Consider the following 20,413-nt stretch of genomic DNA (forward strand, 5'->3'; position numbering starts at 1 on the left):
AATTATTCCATGTCAGACTATTTGGGGTATTGGACTATCATGGGGTGTCGGACTAATGGGACGTCGGACTATTGGGTTGTCGCACCAATGTGGTGTCGGACTAATGGGACATATGAATAACGGGGCTGCCCCGATTTATGATACTTAATTTCTTCCCTCGTGTATTTTTTCCGTGAATTTTCAATCCCTTGCAATGGCAACACAAGCAATTTAGTGTATCTTGTTTGAAATAAATTAGCGGCTAATTTTTTCTCATGGGAGATTAAAAATTTCTGATTTTACCACGTTTATGCTAAATACTATAGTAATTTATTCGAGTTTCCAACCTTCCATATTATAAATGAAGTGAAAAATCGACTTAGATTGAGTCAGACTCTCAAAATGGAAGATATAAATATAGCAGGCTGCAGTTGTCAATTTTCTTTTGTAGACGTCGACTATAAAATTTACATTTAAATTAGTAACATAATGGAATTTAAGACTAATGCTTTTTTATTCCCCTATTCCCCTCGTTTTTCGAGACTTTTCTATCCTTTTCAATACAACATATGCAATTTCTTGTATTTTGGAATTGGACATGTTTTGGTGTCAATTGAAAGTAGACCCAGGGTTGCGTTCAATATATTAGCGGCTACTTAGATGTATGACTATTGAACGTGTAGCTAGCCTAGGAGCTACGTAGATATTAATAGCAGATAGGCTAGCTACACGTTCAATAATCATAAATCTACGTAGCATTATGTAGCATTATTAAGCTGCTTCGATGTTGAACACAACCCCGTTGAAAAATGCTGAAATCGCTGAAATTGTGTTGATGTCATGAAAAATTGATGAAAATCGCTGAAATCATGTTGACGTCATGAAAAATTGATGAAAATCGTGAAAATCATGATGACGTCGTGAAAACGATGAAAATCGTAATGATGTTGTGAAAAAATTATGAAACTCGCAGAATTAAATGGAGCTTAATTGACTATTAAAATGTTAATAGTCACTTAATTGTCTATTAGTTAATAGTATCCTTAAAAGTGATTCGTGCAACGCTATTAAATCACTCTATTAACTAATTGTCAATTAGATATTTAATAGTCTATTAAAAGTTAATAGTCTATTAACTAAATAGACGTTTGTGCAACCCAGTCCTGAATATTATGATGTTCTTACTTTTAGTTCAGGTCCAGATAAAAAAGATTACACATTCAGTACAGAAAGAAGTGTTTCAATGAAAGTTTTCGTGTTTTTCTAGGCAGAAATTATTTTGGAATGACATTATACCAGTTCAAAAGAGCTCAAATGATTTTCTTACTGGACAGTGGTCACCTAATTGGATATTTCACTGTTTCATGTCGTGAAATTAATGCAGGTTCAATTCATAACAATGCACAAAACCGGTTCAACTACTTTTGCACGGCAAAAAAAGATGTCGAATCGTGAAGCCAGTAAACAATGTTTTTTTTAATCTGAGCATGCAAATTGAAGATTACGTTATATATTTTACATTAAATATATTTGCAGAATAAAAACATTGGTAATTAGAGTCCCAGACAATATATTAGTTGACTGTTCTCCCACTAATTCCACGTGTTTTAAGTAGTAGTTTACTCGTAGTAGCCCACAATGCATTGTATTTCATTGAGTCGATTGGTCAGTTTTTCAAAGCCATATAGGCCTTGTGTTTTGGAAATTACTATGCAAATATATTCTGACGTCAGAAAATCTAGAGTTCTCGACCTGTCAAACGAATTGAAGACTTCAATTACCAAATATTTTTTAGTACAGCGTAATTAAACTTGAGACTCTTTAAAGCCTTTTTCCGTCAATTTCTTATATATATATATAGACTCGTTTTTTTTTTCGTTTGGGCTTGTATCATATTTTCCCTCCGGGTTATATGATCCGTTCATCCTATATTGACTCTTAAAATTCAAGAGTCTATCTAAAAAATGAGGGTACTTTTTCTAAAAACGAGGGTACTTTTTATATGGCCGTCCAAATACCGTTCCGATCCCTAACATCACTGAAGAGACATTTATTGTCGAAATCCGGATCTGGTGTACTAATAAAATATTGACACCGTATGTTTGTGGCATAACATCGTGGCCACTAGTTAATTTTTATCTGTTTAGTATTAAATTTATATTAAGATCCATTTTGTTACATCTTGTGATCAATTTATTTGGCAATCGCCAATGGCAGTTAGCAGGGTTAAAGAACACCAGTTGTTCGACCTGTAAGTCAAATGCGTTTTGTTTAAATATACTTTTTCACTTTTTTGGTCCTTAGGAAAATGTTGTTTGTGCTGTTTTTAGACCCTTCTACAACGAAATTTGTTTTACATGCACACGTATAAAAATTGCGGTTTTTATCCAACGCAATCATAGGTTTGAACGTAGTTTTCAATTTAGACTCGTTTATATATATATATGTGTGTATATCTTAAAAAATGAAAAAATGTACTCTCCAAGATTTAGATTTTAACAAAATGTTAAATTGTATGTGTTTTTGTCGGTTATGGTTTCTTACTACATTTGTGATTATATACAGCAGTTGATAAAACAGTCCTCATCACTAATAAGGTTGATTTATTGCTTGGTTGGTTTAACTTTAATTTGTACTGTAGTCATGTCATGAACTGTTATCATTTTTGGAGATTTGGCTAGGCGCAAAAACCAGGTTAAATCAACCATTTTTCTTAAAATGTCCTGTACCAAGTCAGGAAAATGGCAGTTGTTATTTTATAGTTCGTTTCTGTGTGTGTCACATTGTCGTTGTGGTTTTTGGTTGCACTTCAATGTTTCTGTTGTTTCGTTATTTTCCTCTTATAGTTGATGTGTTTACCTCAGCCCGGATTTGTTTTCTCTCAATCGATTTATGACTTTAGAACAGCGCTATACTACTGTTGCGCCTTTTTTCAGCACTATTATGCTATTCAGGGGCAGTCAGTATTTATCGCTTGAGTAAGCTGTAATGCCCGGAGAGAACACATGAACTCATTGATGACAAATGTGTACAGAACTAACGAATGATTTAGCAAGAGGAAGACATTTTGTTGATTATAATGATTCATATTTACCTAATTCTGTGCTATCATTGATTTGTTTTTGAAGATCCGAAAACTTCAAATGTTCTCGATGTTCGATTTACCGTATTTTCACCGCAAACTCACTTTGATTCTTATGGATATTGTTCAGGTGTATACCTATATTATTTTGTGCAAACATTGTTTCATTCGTAACAGTATCTACGCGTTGATCTACATCAGTCTCTACTTGTTGGAATTTACTTTGGGTGCGAACATCAAGTTCATTCAGGGAGTTTGTAGTCATATTGTATAATGCCAGAAAATCTTGACCACGTGCACGTTCCTTCATACTCAAAAAATGTGTCTGTGCTGAAATTACTTGTACTGTTTGTTGTAATGTTTTGATTTCTTGGAGTAGTTGGGTCAATATGCGCATTAGATTCTCCATAGGCCATAATGTTAACGTTTTCTTCTGTTGCTCAGGCCATATCGTAAACTTGGATATGTATGATAGCTCGTTTTGAAGCTGAGACACTTGGACACATGTGGTGCGATTTTCGGGGTGGCAAGTGTGATTCGTTTTCCCGTCAAGTGCCCAACCCCGAAAGATAGTGAAAAATGTCAGTCTCCACAGGAAATAATCCCAAAATTCTGACCATAAAAATCATTAAAAAATATGTCCTTTGTAATTTTTTGATTAGGTTTATTTTTGTATACTTTTTTTCACATCACATCAGCTCTATAAAACACCAGTCCTAGTTCATTTATGTCAATTTTTAAAATCACAGCTCCCACATATGCATGGCGGACTAATTTTTTAATGAGAGTCAAAAATCTGTGTTCCTCATCTCAAGGTCCTTTAGGGGTCTTGTCCCATATTAGATCAGCTAATGTCAGATTCCACTTATTTTGCAGTTTGTATCCCTTCAGTACACATTTCTGAACAATTCTGTGAAGTTTTAGCCATATCTGAAATAAAATAAGGTCATTTTAATACTTTTAGGTAGCAATGTTTATAACTGTTTAATATCATTTTTAAGAAAGAAAAAAACACAATAAGCATTTGTTATAAATTTTCATTTTAAACATTTGTTTTAACTTTTTTTGGTATAACTGCAATTCATAAGCCTCTTTTGCCTTACAGACTTTCTACAAATCATCTTTTTTTGTTGATAAATCATGAAAATATAGTGTTTTTCACTTAAAAACTATCAGATTTAAGAAATTTGTCCACCCTGAGAGTCTTGTTTTCTATTATATTTTTTTTTATTGAATAAAAAGCTCTTATATCTTTGCATTACTGTAAAGATTAGTCATAGACCTTTCCAAAACTAGTCTTGTTTTTAAAATCCATCAAGTAATAAGAATTTTAGAGGTTTTCTTTGTATGTGTCATGAAAGTGGGAAAAAATGGGTTATTTTTTTGGTGAAGAGTACATTGTGACGTCATGGTTTTTGTGACGTCATTGCATTATGACATCATAATTTAGAACACACAGCATCATACATGCAAATTTAGACACATGTATATATTGCATAAAAATTTGTGTTTCCTATACTGCACACATTAGTTGAAACTGAACATACAAGGAAATAAAATAAAATAAAATAAAATAAAATCATGTCCATATTTACTTCCATTCTGTTTTGCAACTATTTTAGTTCTGTACTGTAGGCTTTTTCTTTTACTTTTTGATATCCTAATTTTATAATTTTGTAGTTTTTGTTTGATTTGTTTGGTTTTTATATTGAGGATTCCTTTTCACTCGTGCTTACTTCAGTTGGTTCATGTGGTTTGATTGTCCCAATTTCCTGACACAGGTAAAAATACATTTGTAAACAACAAGAGTTACTCCCCCTTCTATGTAAAGTAAAATGTAAACACTCGTGAAACCAGCCGTAAATGTTTTACCTCAGGTTATTAAACATGCATGTTTGTTTCAGTGTCTTGGAGGGTAAGAGGGAGGGCTTTTGTCCCATTTTCATTTTTTTTAGCAGTGTAAGAAACTTGTATTTGAGTAAATGATTCGTGCATAATGAAATGTGCAGTTGTCACCTCGGGGAGACTTAAATTTTAGAATTAAAAATATAACAAACCACAGTTTAAGATGCAGCATGCAGTTAGGATATGTTGTGCCATGCAGTTCATGAGTGGTGCATTTTTGTGAAGCTATACAGACCTTACGGTGGTTATTTAAATCATGGGGCTCAAAAATTATATGGTCAGCATTAACACACAAGGCATTATTCATCTGACAGAGATGGGAGGCATCTAAATTTCTATCAATATCAATTGTTTTTAGCTGTAACATTTTTGACAAGCGTGCAACATTCATTTTTGTCCTTTTTCCATAAGCCACATTTAGCATCCCTAACATATAATTTCTTTTCCTCTGAATGGCCCCTGTCCAGATTTTACACGACCCATTTTCTGCATCAATGCAATTTAACAACAGAATATTGGTATATTTTTGATAAAAATCAAAAGTTTGAGAAGCCATTTTGTATTGTTTTGATTAATTAGCACTAAAAGAGTGTAACTGACCTTGATTTCAGCAGCTTTCATCCTAATATTGTAGTCACTGAGCCATGAAACACTTCATCACCTTTGAAATTAAAGGTCACAAGATGGGTCAATATGCGCATTAGATTCTCCATAGGCCATAATGTTAACGTTTTCTTCTGTTGCTCAGGCCATATCGTAAACTTGGATATGTATGATAGCTCGTTTTGAAGCTGAGACACTTGGACACATGTGGTGCGATTTTCGGGGTGGCAAGTGTGATTCGTTTTCCCGTCAAGTGCCCAACCCCGAAAGATAGTGAAAAATGTCACTCTCCACAGGAAATAATCCCAAAATTCTGACCATAAAAATCATTAAAAAATATGTCCTTTGTAATTTTTTGATCAGGTTTATTTTTGTATACTTTTTTTCACATCACATCAGCTCTATAAAACACCAGTCCTAGTTCATTTATGTCAATTTTTAAAATCACAAATCCCACATATGCATGGCGGACTAATTTTTTAATGAGAGTCAAAAATCTGTGTTCCTCATCTCAAGGTCCTTTAGGGGTCTTGTCCCAGTTGGATGCTACCTAACTGCTTTAAGTTTGAAATTTCCTGGTCCACCAAAATAGATGTGTTTCTTAAAACTGTCGATTCTCTCCCTAGAATGGAAAAATTCGTACGAACATCATTATATAATCCTTTTTGCAGTTCATCGAGATATTCCGTTTTGTTTTTAACTAACTGGAGTTCATTTTCCACCTGATTGTATTTGTGCTGCAACACAGTGCTTTCGTTTTGTAACTTATTGTAATTTTGCTCCAGTACTTTATTTTTTTCCATTAACTTTAATGCATCCTGGTTAGTTACATTATTCTTATCAATGTCTGCTAATTTTTTATCCAGCAGATCCAGTTTCTGTTGTAACTGAGCAGAAAGCACTACAAAGTAATTATCCATGTCATGGCGAAGTAAGGTAGTGTCCTGTTGTAAATTTTCCATTTTCTGCTGCAGACGTTTCTCCTCTTCCATAAACTTCGACAATGTCATATACTGATTGGCGGGGGATGTTTGTCCCCCATTACCTTGTTGATTTAAAAGGAAACTATTAACGGTAGTGAATAATATGGAAAAAAAACATCAACATTTTGAACACACCCATTATTTCAAATACCTAATTGAATGTAATTTTATTATGTTATCTATCAATGAACTTTGAAAACTTGCTTTTTTATCACATGTACATACTTTGAATAGATATCGGTTATATGTTATGTGTGAATTAATACACTTAAATAAATGTTATCTCTCAACTGAAAATATGTCAAATATTGGTTTGTCTTCACGATGATAAATTTAATATACACACTTACTTTTCTGAAAGTTATTATCTATGTATATTGCTTCTAAGATGGGGTAAATTTATAATTTCTAAATTTTAAGCGTATATTTTGCCATAGTTTCTGTTACTGAGATGACCACATGTCAAATTCAAGGTCTATTTACATTTATCGTGTAGAGACGATTGGTTGTTCACAGCTTCATTGTTCCTATAAACGGACTTTGATTTTTCAATATGAATTCAACGTTTCATCCGAATTCTGATTACTCTTGACATATTCTGAATAAAGGCAACAATAGTATACCGCTGTTCGAAATTCATAAATCGATTCAGACAAAAACAAGTCCGGGTTCCAAACTAAAACCTAGGGAAACGCATCAAATACAAGAAGAGAACTATGACACAACAGAAACACAACATTAAAATGTAACACACATGGAAACGAACTATAATATAACAATGACCATTGTCCTGACTTGGTACAGGACACTTTAAGAAAATATGGTGGATTGAACCTGGTTTTGTGGCATGCCAAACCTCCCGCTTTTTTAACAATGTTAAATATAACATTAAAATGACAACATTACATGACAAGACTTCGATACAAATAAAATTTTATTACTATACAAATAAAAGGGAGAACATATACTAGTAGGACAGATAAACACACGAATACACAGTGTCCATTCTTCTCGATTAGCCTATGCTCGGGTGTATTTCTCAATAGGATTCATTACTACATGTACTATTTTGATGTCAGAGTGTGTTTTAATCATTCTTCCAAATCGTGAGACTACAATGCTTGCTAATAGTTAATTACTTCTGTGAAGATGTTAATGAAGGATACAATATGAACAGAATGATTTTGAAAATACAATGGCATTTTAGATGTTATATCCTTGTGAGGAAGAAAGTTGAAAATATCAAATCCTTTATTGGAAAAATGAACTTAAAGTAATGTCATGTTCTTATCGTGTAAATGTTCCGACCTTACAGGTACAAAAATAAGGAAAGGCGCAACATTACAAATGATGTAGTTTATGTTAAGGCCAAACCATTCTATAAATAAATAATAAAAAAATATGCAATTTCGGATTTTTTTTATAAAAGTGTGCAATGATTGCAAATAAGACATCTCAAAGTTAAATAACGTAGCAGTTAAAGAATATCATCAGGTACCAAGCATTTTGTCAAACATATGGAAAGTGTCAAAATCACAGATTAAGGTGAATATCACATTTTACGTTTCATATTGAGTCTTTTTTAATGAATTGGTAGCTCAGAGACCTGAATTTATTTTGTTGCTATGGAAAACAGGTACAGAATTAATAGAAGCAACTGTTGGAAAGTCATTAATCGATTGAGAACAAAACAGATCCAGGTTACAAACTAAAACTGAGGGAAACACATCAAATATAAGAGGAGACCTACGACACAACAGAAACACAACATCAACATGTAACACAAACAGAAACACAACATTAACATGTGACACACACAGAAACGAACTATTATATAACAGACTTACCCTAACATTGTCATAAGCACCAATTCTCTGATATCAATAAAAAAATGTAATTTTATGTCGAAAATCAATCCGAAAACTAGTCTCAGCCTTTGAATAGAATTGCTTAATAAATAAATAATGCAGATTTTAGCCAAAAATACTACATGTATATCTTTTTTTTTAAATGATAATAATTACTATACGTCATCATACGGCCTTCGTCAATTAACAAAAACCTTACCACATAACAATCTGTGAAAGAACCTCAAACGAGGAATCTAGCGTGTTGACAAAATGTACTTACTTACTTATCCTCTTCATCCCCAGTGGGACATAAGACCACAACAAAGTGCCTCCGCTGGGATTTGCCCCAGGTGTAGCCCATTGCTTCTAGTTCTTAGTGGTGTCCAATATAGAGCTCTTTTTTGGTGTGTGGTGTTGTGGCATTCTCAGTACATGGCCTAACTATCTAAATATTTGTGGCTTAATTTCTGATATTATGCTTTTATCATTACATTTCTCCAAAGGGCTCTTGTTGCTGATCATATTTGGCCAGAATATTCTGCTGATCTTTCTTAGGTAGATAGTATGGAAAGCATCTACTTTTTGAAGGTCTTTAACTAAAACACGCCAAGTTTCTGAACCATACAGAAGGACAGATTTTACATGATATATACAAAACAATCAACAAAACTTATATGATAAACAGTAAAAAACGAAAACTAATGACTTGGGATAGACATTTTTAGAGAGATTCATCAGCAAATTGTGAAAAACCCTTCTGAAACATGTGCATCTTATGCAACATATTGTGGATGAAGTCATGTATTCACAAAAAACACCGATGACTCATTATAAAAAAGCAAACAAATCATAAGATAGTGTAATATCGACTGATACGATGCTTTTTGTCCGCAATTTGCTTTTTGTCCGCTTTTGCTTTTTGTTCGATAATTTTGCTTTTTGTCCGACACTTTTGCTTTTTGTCCGTTGGTTTTTGTCCGTTTTGTTTTTTGTCCGATAATTTTGCTTTTTGTCCGACACTTTTGCTTTTTGTCCGTTGCTTTTTGTCCGTTTTGCTTTTTGTCCGATAATTTTGCGTTTTGTCCGACACTTTTGCTTTTTGTCCGTTGCTTTTTGTCCGTTTTGCTTTTGTCCGCTGATTTTGCTTTATGTCCGATACAAAAACGTGTATATTTTTGCAGGTTTTATTTTGAACTTCGAAAAATCATCATTAGGGTATCTTATTTAAAAAGAAATATGCCTGATTTATACCTCGCCTACCAACCAAGATGGCCAACATGACTGAAATAGAACATACGGGGTAAAATTAAAGTTTTGTCTATTAGACTATTATTCTGAAAACCATTAAAAAGAGAGAAAATCTGACAGCAGGATGTTGAGCTCTACCAATTGTCAAAACTGTCAGATGACGTCCAAAATTGGTTTCCATTCTTTAACCATAGTTCGCCCCAAACCAATGTTATATGGAACTTAAACGCAATGCTTATTACCACACATCCCAGATCAAGTTTGAATTTTGATGGCGTCACTTTTACTGCTCTAGAGTTTGGAAATGGAAAAACTGCTGAACTTTTTATATCCGTTCTGTAACTGCAGTTTGCCTTAAAAAATGGCATGGAACTTATATGCAATGAGAATACCACAAAACACAGCTCAAGTATGAATTTTGATGACCTCACTTTTCCTCTTATGCCCTATATAAATGGGGAAAATACTGACTTTATCGTTTGTGTTTCTTAACTTAATATAAAAAAGAAGTATGGTATGATTGCCAATGAGACAACTCTCCACATGAGACTGCATGACACAGGAATTAACAACAATAGGTCACCATACTGCCTTCAACAATGAGCAAAGCCCATACCACATAGTCAGCTATAAAAGGCCTCGAAATGACAATGTAAAACAGTTCAAACGAGAAAACTAACGGCCTCAAGCAAATTTTATGAAACTTATACACAATACATTACAACAGAAGTTAGATCAAGAACAAATGTGGGTAGTGTCACTTTTGTCGTTATCAAGTTATGTCCCTTTCTAAAGTAATATGCGAGCTTTATATATATATCCCGTATTTCATAATTCGTTATTTTCGTATGATCTAACTAATTTAAACAATTTTGTAAGAAATGAATCAAAACACTATGTGAAATAATGCCGGATCTTTTTAATTTATTTATTTTGTTTCGAAGGATAAACTAGTGGGTTTTCCTAACTATTTTTAACAGAAATTCCTTGGATTAATGTATGGACGACCTGAATACCAAAATACATGTATATATAAAAATTAAAATACTAAACATTGTCTTTTTTATTTTCACAAGATATTTGCTTAATCTTAATCCTCTGATTATAGATATATCATGTCGATTGTGCCCCAATAACCATTAGAGGGGTTACGGAGATTTAAATGCCAAAATACGCGTGAAATTAAGAAATAGCCAATTTTGAATAATGAAATGGATATTTTGAATAATGGAATGGACTGATGCGACCCTTCAGCCACTAATGACAGATATACCTTATGACTCATTCGAAAGCTTAATGTATTTCGTAAAATACTTCGTGTAGAAAAAAAGCGTTTGTAAACAATTATTTACATTAATTTCCGAACCAGTCTAGCTATGAAAATACGGAAAGGCAAACAGTAAATAGGCCATACAACATGTAAAAAACAATCTTTATGTTCTTATTAACCGTATTTGAAGGCTAAATTAGTACTCAGCTGTCTAAAAATGAATTTTATTGCACTATAACTTTCATATCCACCGTGGCCAAAATACGAAACCAAACTCCTTACTGTGTATTGCTACCTTATACGTCATTCAAAAGCGTTCCAACAGAGAAACAAGAGGTATATAGCGTATAGCTATACAAAGAGGAATAAAATGGTTATGAACAGTATGTCCCGCAATGATCATTAGAGGTGCCAAAATACACGTTGTTAAAACAGGTTTGTTACTCTATCAAGGTTTCAAATGGTGTATTAAGGTTTCTTGAATTAGAGGCTGACTGGTTGCAGCAGTCCATTCCATTATTCAAAATAAACTATGTCTTTTAATAGTCACATGTATTTCGATATTTAGGTCCTTCGTTTCTCCTCTAATAGGCGACGAGGAACACACTGACTATATACCTTTTGCTCCTCTATTAATAAGCTTTCGAATGAGGTATAGGTATAGTGTAAATAGGGGTTGAAGGGCCGCAGCAGCCATTCTATTATTCAAATTATCCATTTCATTATTCAAAATTGGCTATTTCTTAATTTTCACGCGTATTTTGGCATTTTGGTCCTCTCCGTAACCCCTCTAATTGTCATTGCTGTACAGTTTGCATGTCATATCTATAATCAAGGGATGAAGAATAGAAAAAGTCCAGTTAATTTTATATATTTATGGTATTCAGGTCGTCCATACATTAAAGCAAGAAATTTCTGTTAAAAATAGTTAGGGAAACCCTCTATTTTTTCCTCCAAAACTAGATAAATAAACAAAGTTTAAAATTTCAAAGAGTGTTTGGATTTTTTTGTATGATATTAATTTGAATATTTGTAAGATCAAAATTACGAATTCTCTAATACGGGATATAGTGTCACAGTCAAAAAATATTATTCTATTTCATTATTCACTTTTCAACTTGAATATTGAAACAAAAACTAATTCATTATTTATTATACATCACTCAACGTATAGTGATTAATGAAATAAAATATTTCATTATTCATTATTGAATTTTGAATAATGGAAAATGAACAATGGACGTACTTCAGCGCTGTCATACAAATTGTGTCATTTTGTCACAACCTGTAGCTTGCGAAAAATGCTCGGTGACCTATCACATTAATTAAATTTTTGAACATTTATTTACACTGTTCATATATACATTTTTGTACTATGTTTCGGCACATTCTAGCATTTTTAATGTAAACTTCCATACCACCTTAAAGAAGATTTTCATTTATCTTTTTTTAATTTTTGTCATATATTATAGAAAATTATTATATATTAAGATACACTTTAAATCATAAAATGATCGGCAAGTCAAGATCTACTAACAAGTCAAAGCTGTCGACAAAGTCAAGTAGACTGTGAATCTTTATAGAAGTAATTGCACTTAAATGAGAATTTTTTTTAATCCTCTTTTGTGTTTTGAGCAAAACTAAACAAGAAAGAAGGAATCGAAACAGCACATGGTCAGCAATACAAGATCAACAAAACAGATTTTGTCATGAATTATATTCTTGTGTATAATGTTGGAGAGTGTCCTTTGTTGAATATGCACATAGACCCAGGTGATCACAAAGGCTATTTAGAGCTTCTAGTTTAATTTTATTAGAACTATGCATAGTTGGTTAAACATGACTGTTAAGACTAATGTCGAATAATTTTCGCTTAACCCTTTCCCTTTCATGCATTTTAGACCTTTACTTATCGAAAATACATTATCGAAGTTTAAATGAATATAGAATTTGCATCAATGGTCATACACATGCCATGTTGGGCTCAAATGAAAGATATTTGGTAAAATATTTCAAAAAATTAAGTTTGAAGATAATTCGTCATTTTTTGGTCACGTGGTATATTTCCAAAAGTCACGTGACTGTTGGAGAAAACTCGTGCAGAGACATATTGGTGGGCTAATAGGGTCAGGTTTTGATGGAAACACAAAGCCTTGAGTCTGTTGAAGCAATATAAGTTATCACAGTGGTATAAATAGACGCATAACGTTCTATAGGCCTTGAAATATCGATGTCCGTAACATTCAAAATAATTGATTTTAGACGCTCTTTTTGTCCGATTTCAAACTTGGACCCTAGTTATTTGTCTAATTCGTTTTCAATCAATCAGCAACCTAAACTTTGTTTTTACAAGGGAAAATTCATTCAATTACCAATGCTAGCTTGATCTGAGACACCCTTAACCGAGCCCGATGGAGCAAAGGGGATAACAAGGGGGGGGGGGGGGGGGGGGGCAATTTTGCACACACAAAAAAAAATCGTAAGTTTCCTTTTTGAAATTGAAAGTAAAGTTAAATTAAGTTACATTTAATATAGGAAATTATTTTTCCAACTCCGGCAGTGAGATTCGAACTCTCAATTTTAGCACTTTGGGATAGATCAGCGTACCCCTGCGCCACTGGCATTGTAGTGAATTCATCGAAATTTAAGTACTTAAGTCTACTACTACGGAAGAAATAAAAAAAAAATAATAATATAAAGATTCTTCTCACCCAGTTTGTTTTCTTTTTGGAATTATGTGTTCAGATGATAATTTTTTGTTGCCAAATGCATGATTATTACGGAAATCTAGGAGAAATCAACTCTTTAAACTGTCATTTTTTCATTGAAATATACATGTTCCTTTATTCAAACAAAAGTGTTTTCAACTTTAGTATATCGCAACACTTACGAAACCATGTTTTGTTACATCTATTTCAACTTTGCCAAAAAAATTCAGAATATTTTAGCGGTTTTTGTCTCTTTTCTCATAATATCTTTAAGAAATGACCAGATTTTTAGCGTAATTCAAGTTTGTGATTGCGCTGCTACACTAAAAATTACATTTGCAACTAGTGTACAAGTTAGAACTATTAGTTTAATATTATTCTTCAAAAACTCACTGCACAGTTGTTGAAAAAGACATAAATCCTCTTAAAAGAGCAGTTTTCTTTGCACTTCTTTTTGAGAATATCCCTCAAAATTCGAAGAAAAATAAATGGTTTTTACACAAAAATTACACATCAGTAAGGGGCGACTTGTTTATTAACTAATAATGATAGAGGTTTGATGCACATTAAATCGCATTCCTGGTTATCTGAGGATTAATTTGAGCTCTTAACCACAATCTTGAAATTGGTTTCACCGGTAAGCTGTACCGGTGTGAAAGGGAGAGGGTTAATAGATTTTTGGAACATATGTGAAGGACAAGGGTTATTTGAACGGACGTAATTCGAGTTCGAACGTTTTCTAACTCAAGTATGACTTTTTTCTTGCTTTTACTTTCGACATGTAAAGTTTAGCTTATGTCATGAATGTCACGCCCTTATTGTAAAAACACTTCAATAAACAGCAGACTATATGCCAGGTCTTTCTTACAACTAATGACAAACAATTTGCGGCGTAATTTAAGGAGGCTTTTCCAAGGATACAATTGCTTGTAGACTGTATAATTACCCTCTACAGTATACCAAATAATCCACTGTCCGGCATATCAAAAAAATATCTGTTAACCAACAAAATAAAATATCTTATGTGTACCAAAAGCCGCCAGCGATGTTCACACAGACAATTTGCTACCTTCGTGGACCAAAGTCCGACTTTTCGCGGGATCCTATTAAACATCTAGTGGTGTCACTACATATATCATGTGCTGTTGAGATTTCGTTGCACAACATGACAGAAACATTCTTTGTTAAGAATTAATGTTGATAATTCGACATTGGATGTTTCATATACCCATTGTAGCCGAAAAATGATAATAAAATACTTTTGTTTGATATCGATCTATTGTTTGAATTGTAAACCTTCATATTGAATTTCATTTTTTTTTTTTTTTTTTTTTTTTTTTTTTCATATACATCATTGTACATTATCATTTTGAATATAGATTTTGTTTTTGAAAAAGCAAGTGTTGGACTCACTCTTTTATTGGCACTTATTTCATGTTAGCTGTAATTTTTTAAATGTGCTTATCTGAGACCAGGAGTGCATTCCAGCGGCTTTCTTTCGTTTACTTTTATACAAACCAGTGTTTTTTTGTATTTGTTTCACCACTCTTAACTGCATGTAACATCTTGAACACTGAGAACAGCGAAACAAGATTTAGATTTCAGAAATAAATATCATTTAGCCATCAACGAATAACTTTTCATTTTCATTATTTTTGTGCAATTCTAAGTCTTAACGACAAAAGAAAAAAGATAAACAGCACATTACGTAAAGCATTAAGTATTACCTATAGTATTTTACAACCTTCATTGGTGGTAGTTCATATATATTTCTGCTGTTATTTTTGGATATAAGTTATTGTCCTGAATAAACATCTTTATGCGTTTGTGCGTTTTTCCGCATGCGTTTCAATTTTATGATGAAAATTTCTTCTATTAACCAAGACAAAACTTTAAATTCGGCCGTTATAAATGTTTTCGCCAGAAATCCATGCTTAAACTATATGAACTAGCCAAAGAATTTGTTTTTGTCCCGGCTGATATAGCTACTATTAATATCATTATTGTTTGACGTAAGTTTTACATTGAGGTTCTGCAAAAGGAAATCACGAATTCACTAACATTCCAACTGACTTCATTTTCAGAAAACGACATCTGTAACAAACACAAACTTTTAGCTACATCTTTACAAGCAGAACCAAATACAATGAAAGTCCCAACTATGTACTGGCTTCCGAAGCTACACAAAACACATTACAAGTATATATTTATTTCATCTTCAAGCCATTGTTGCATTACTAAATTGGTACCATCAAAAACCTGATAATAAATTGTTCAAATAAGGCCTTTGAAAATAGTGGAATTGATTACTTTTGGAGTGTCAAAAACTCGTTGGAAGTACTTGATAAATTGCATGCATATATTGGTGATTTTGAATCTGTTCAAAGTTATGATTTTTCTACCCTAAATACCACTTTGCCTCATATTCTTATCAAGAAAAAACATTCACATCCCTAATTAATTGGGCATTTAAAAAGTCAGAATGCCAATACATATGTTCAATCTCTTTTCGGTCATTTTTTAGTAGCAACAAACAAATGAACTATGTCAATTGGACATGCTTTGATACTATATTTGCGCTTGAATTTTTACTTGATAACAATTTTGTTCGCTTTGGAGATTCCGTATATCGTCAAGTTATTGGAATTCCAATGGGGACTAACTGTGCACCACTTATTTTGGACCTGTTTTTGTATTGTTATGAGTTACAAACTATGACTTAAACCAGCAAAGATCCATCGAAACAACATTTGAAACAAACATTTAACAATACTTTTAAATTTTTGAATGATATATTGGCTCTCAATAATGACGACTTCAGTGTGTATACTAAAGAAATTTATTCTGTTGAATTAACTTTAAATATAGCTTATACTACATGGAACAGTGACCCCTGTCCTTTCCTCGATCTTGATATCTATATCATTAATGGGAAGCTTAATACAAAAATTTATGATAAAAGAGATGATTTTTCATTTCCTATTGTTAATTATCCATTTTTAGATGGTGACGTTCCCTTGTCACCATCTTATGGTGTTTATATATCTCAACTTGTACGATTCGCTCGTGTATGTAACAACGTATTAGATTTTAGCGAGAGAAATTTATGTATTACTGAAAAATTATTACACCAGGGTTTTCGATATCACAAACTAGTCAAAACATTTACTTAATTTATCATCGGTACAAGGAAATAATTCGTAAATATAACTCGACATGCAGATATCTTATACGTTCAGGTATTTCACATCCAATCTTTTATGGTAATATTCTTTACAAAGCACAAAAATGTCAGTATTCACCTCAAAAGCTAACAAAACCTTTAAACAGACTTATTAAGAAGGGATATAGTTACGATACTGTTGTCAGGTCATTAAAGATTGCATATTTTGGCTTGAATATTGATTCACTTATAGGGTCTTTGCAATTTTGCGCCTGTCCCAAGTCAGGAGCCCCTGGCCTTTATTAGTCTAGTATCCTTTTTAATTTTACTTTCTTTGTATAATTCAGAGTTTAGTATGACGTCCATTATCACTGAACTAGTATGCATATTTGTTTAGGGAGCTGAAGGACGCCTCCGGGTGCGGGAGTTTCTCGCTACATTGAAGACCCATTGTTGGCCTTCGGCTGTTGTCTGCTCTATGGTCGGGTTGTTGTCGTTTTGACTAATTCACCATTTCCATTCTCAATTTTATCTATTATCTATTATATTATTATCAAACATCACATAAAAATTGTGTATTTACAATAAGTAGTTTTCAAGTAAACAAGTTAGTCAAGTGGTTTAAACGAGTTAGTCAAGTGGTTTAAACGAGTTAGTTAAGTCGTTAAAACAAGTAAGCTGTGTTGGTAGTTTAGTCGTTATAACAAGTAAGCTTACTCGTTATAACGACTTTAAAATAAAATTTCAATCAAACTAAAACTAAAAAATACTAATTTACCTTAAAACTAAAATATCAGGGGCAGCAACTCCAAACCGTGTTGTCACATAAATCGAAAATAAACTGACAACGCCATGCCTAAGAATGAAAATGACAAACAGACAATAGTACACATTTCACAAAATGCACCACAATGTACATAATAGATTTATGTATAGATTGTACATTGTTAATCTCTGAACTTTATTAATATAAGTACAATTGTTGGTGGCCTTAAAGTGACTTTGCGATAAAAACTGCCATAAAAGCGGTGTTCTTTTAATGTTTTTGCATTTTTATGTGCAGTGGTGTTTTGTGTCTTGGGTGGATACCCCATATTCTTTGTGTTTTTACCTAATACCGTTTATTTGCCTCCAATATTCTTTAGAATATTTTTATGCTCTTACTTGTCCAGTATCCTTGCAAATAAATTTGTATTTATGCATATAGTAAAGTTAAATAGATTTCGACAGTTATCTGCTCTTTGGTCGGGTTGTTGTCTCTTTGACACATTCCCCATTTCCATTCTACATTTAAGTATACTACTCTTCTTTTAATAATACTATGAATACAATAAAGGTTAAAGAGATGGAACCTCAATATTAAAACCTGTAGGCATATTTAGACTTGTTTATCTATTTTCAATATGCAAATCCAGATGTAAACTTGAGGGGGATATCCGTTCAAGACACAAAAGCACAACAGCACAGCGGTATAATACTGTTGCCTTTATTTAAAGGAACAATATCGAGTGCTTAGATTTAAAAAAAACAATCTTTGGTATTAACATAACCAGTACGGCTATGCTTATTATAAACAGATATTTATATATTGAAAAAGATGTCACAAATAAAAGAAATAATAAGGTCGTATTACTCATATTGACTTTAAAATTTATACACATTAGCATCTACATTTAAAAAAAAGAATAAACTTAACAGAGATAATTTATACCATGCCTATACATGTTTCATTCCATATAATATTGATTACCACACGAACAACTATTTCAGATGTTTTGACATTGACTAAAAAAAGCATCGAAAAGAAAAAGTAAAGGACCCTGCTTATACAAAAATACTGCGGAAACACTAGATACGTATAGAATTGATGCAAACATACAATTGACAGATAACCGATATAATTGATACGAATATGAACTTTCTAATCAAATGTAAATTATTTGAACATAAAAATGAATCTAAATTACGTGAAACACATTTGTAGAACGTTCGTTCAATTAAATATGCAAGTGGGTTAAAATTTCGTACATGAACAATGAACCACGCATTTTCTTGAAAATAAAATAAATGCCTAAAGATGCGGAGAGAATCTGTGGACGTTGGGTTTGAAAAAATAAATTAAACTAATAAACTGATAAACTGATAAACAATAACGAAGCTAGGACTAAAATATAAAATAAAGTCTTATATTTTTGTACTTAGTATCAAACTTTCTGCATTTTTGGTTTAAGCTTGGTAACTTGGTTGAGAGTTGTATCATTGGCATTCGTACCACATCTTCTCATTTCTACATACCATGTATCCTGTTTTAGATTATCGTTAGTCTATGTGCAGATGTTAAACGTGCTTGAGCATAGCAATTTTTTTAAGTGAAATGGTACAATCATTACTCATAAGTTTTGCATTCGAAAACACTTTACAAATCTTGTATAAATCTTGGAACATAATAACCGTATATAAAAATTCAATTTACACGCAACACGTGATAAAGGAAACAGTATTATACCGGTGTTAAAACTTTATGGTCTAAATAATAAAATGATACAGACTGGTACTAACTTGATTGATGGCAGAAATTCTGAAATTCTCAGTGGAAGAATTTAACTGAAGAAGTAAGAAACTTCGCGAAGCAGCGTTTACCTTAGGTTAATTTCGTGGATTTGTCAGCCTTCTGATTTTCTAATGGTCATAGAGCTTCCCAGGAATACAAGTCAAATAGATAAATGAAGATGTGGTATGAGTGTCAATGAGACAACTCTCCATCCAAGTCACAATTTATAAAAGTAAACCATTATAGCATGTATAAGTCAAGGAACGGGCAACACGGTGGCAAATACATACAAATATTTTATCTTCAGATTTTATTTGTTTAAGTGGTTCTGAGAAAGTATATTCAGGAAAGCAGTTCAACTGCACAACATTTAACAGTATCATGCACATGTTATAGTAATGAGTCGATTATGCTGTGGTACCTGACATATTTTCAAAATACTGTTCTCTAATTTCTCGTTAAAAAAGTGGGAAATCCTTAAATAACTAAGATTTCAAGTACTTTATATTTAAGAATATGGCAGTTGTTATCAAACAGGTCGTTTCTATGTATGTTGCCGTTTGTTTTTAAGGTGGTACATAACACTACAGGGAGAAAATTCTGTAAAATCGGCTATACGTTTTTTTTTAATTACGTTATATTGTTAAGAGAATATTAAGCTTCTCAATGATCAGAATCAGTGTTTGTCAAATTTCTATATAACCAGTGTAATATTTCTGACAAAATGGTTGGTTCAATTTTTTTATTTTTGTTTTATATTTTGGTCAAAGGGTCAAAGTGGAAACTTTGTCAAAATTTTATGAAAATTAAACGAGTCAAATTAACCTTAGTGAAATTGTTGGGTTCCACCTTAATTTGTTGCATGTTTATGTTGTTCCTTTGTTGTTTATTTTTATAGCTGATGTGTTTTTAGTTTGTAACCTTGTTTTCTCTCAATATATTTAGGACTTTTGAACAGCAGTAAACTACTGTTGCCTTTATTCAACTCCTTTTCGACCTAAATGTAATGTTAGTTTTGTTATGTTTTTGAAGGGTTTATTAGTCACAAAGTTTATAAAGTATTCAATAAAA

The 20,413-nt window shown here is 32.4% G+C and overlaps 1 protein-coding gene across 1 annotated transcript in view; it reads left to right on the plus strand.

Annotated features, from left to right (window-relative positions):
- Positions 1-20,413, plus strand: part of LOC139527426 (VWFA and cache domain-containing protein 1-like) — a gene marked incomplete in the record, with an annotated part of 392,016 nt that overhangs the window by 327,910 nt on the left and 43,693 nt on the right.

Source organism: Mytilus edulis, chromosome 6, assembly GCF_963676685.1.
Source record: "Mytilus edulis chromosome 6, xbMytEdul2.2, whole genome shotgun sequence".
Lineage (NCBI taxonomy): Eukaryota > Metazoa > Mollusca > Bivalvia > Mytilida > Mytilidae > Mytilus > Mytilus edulis.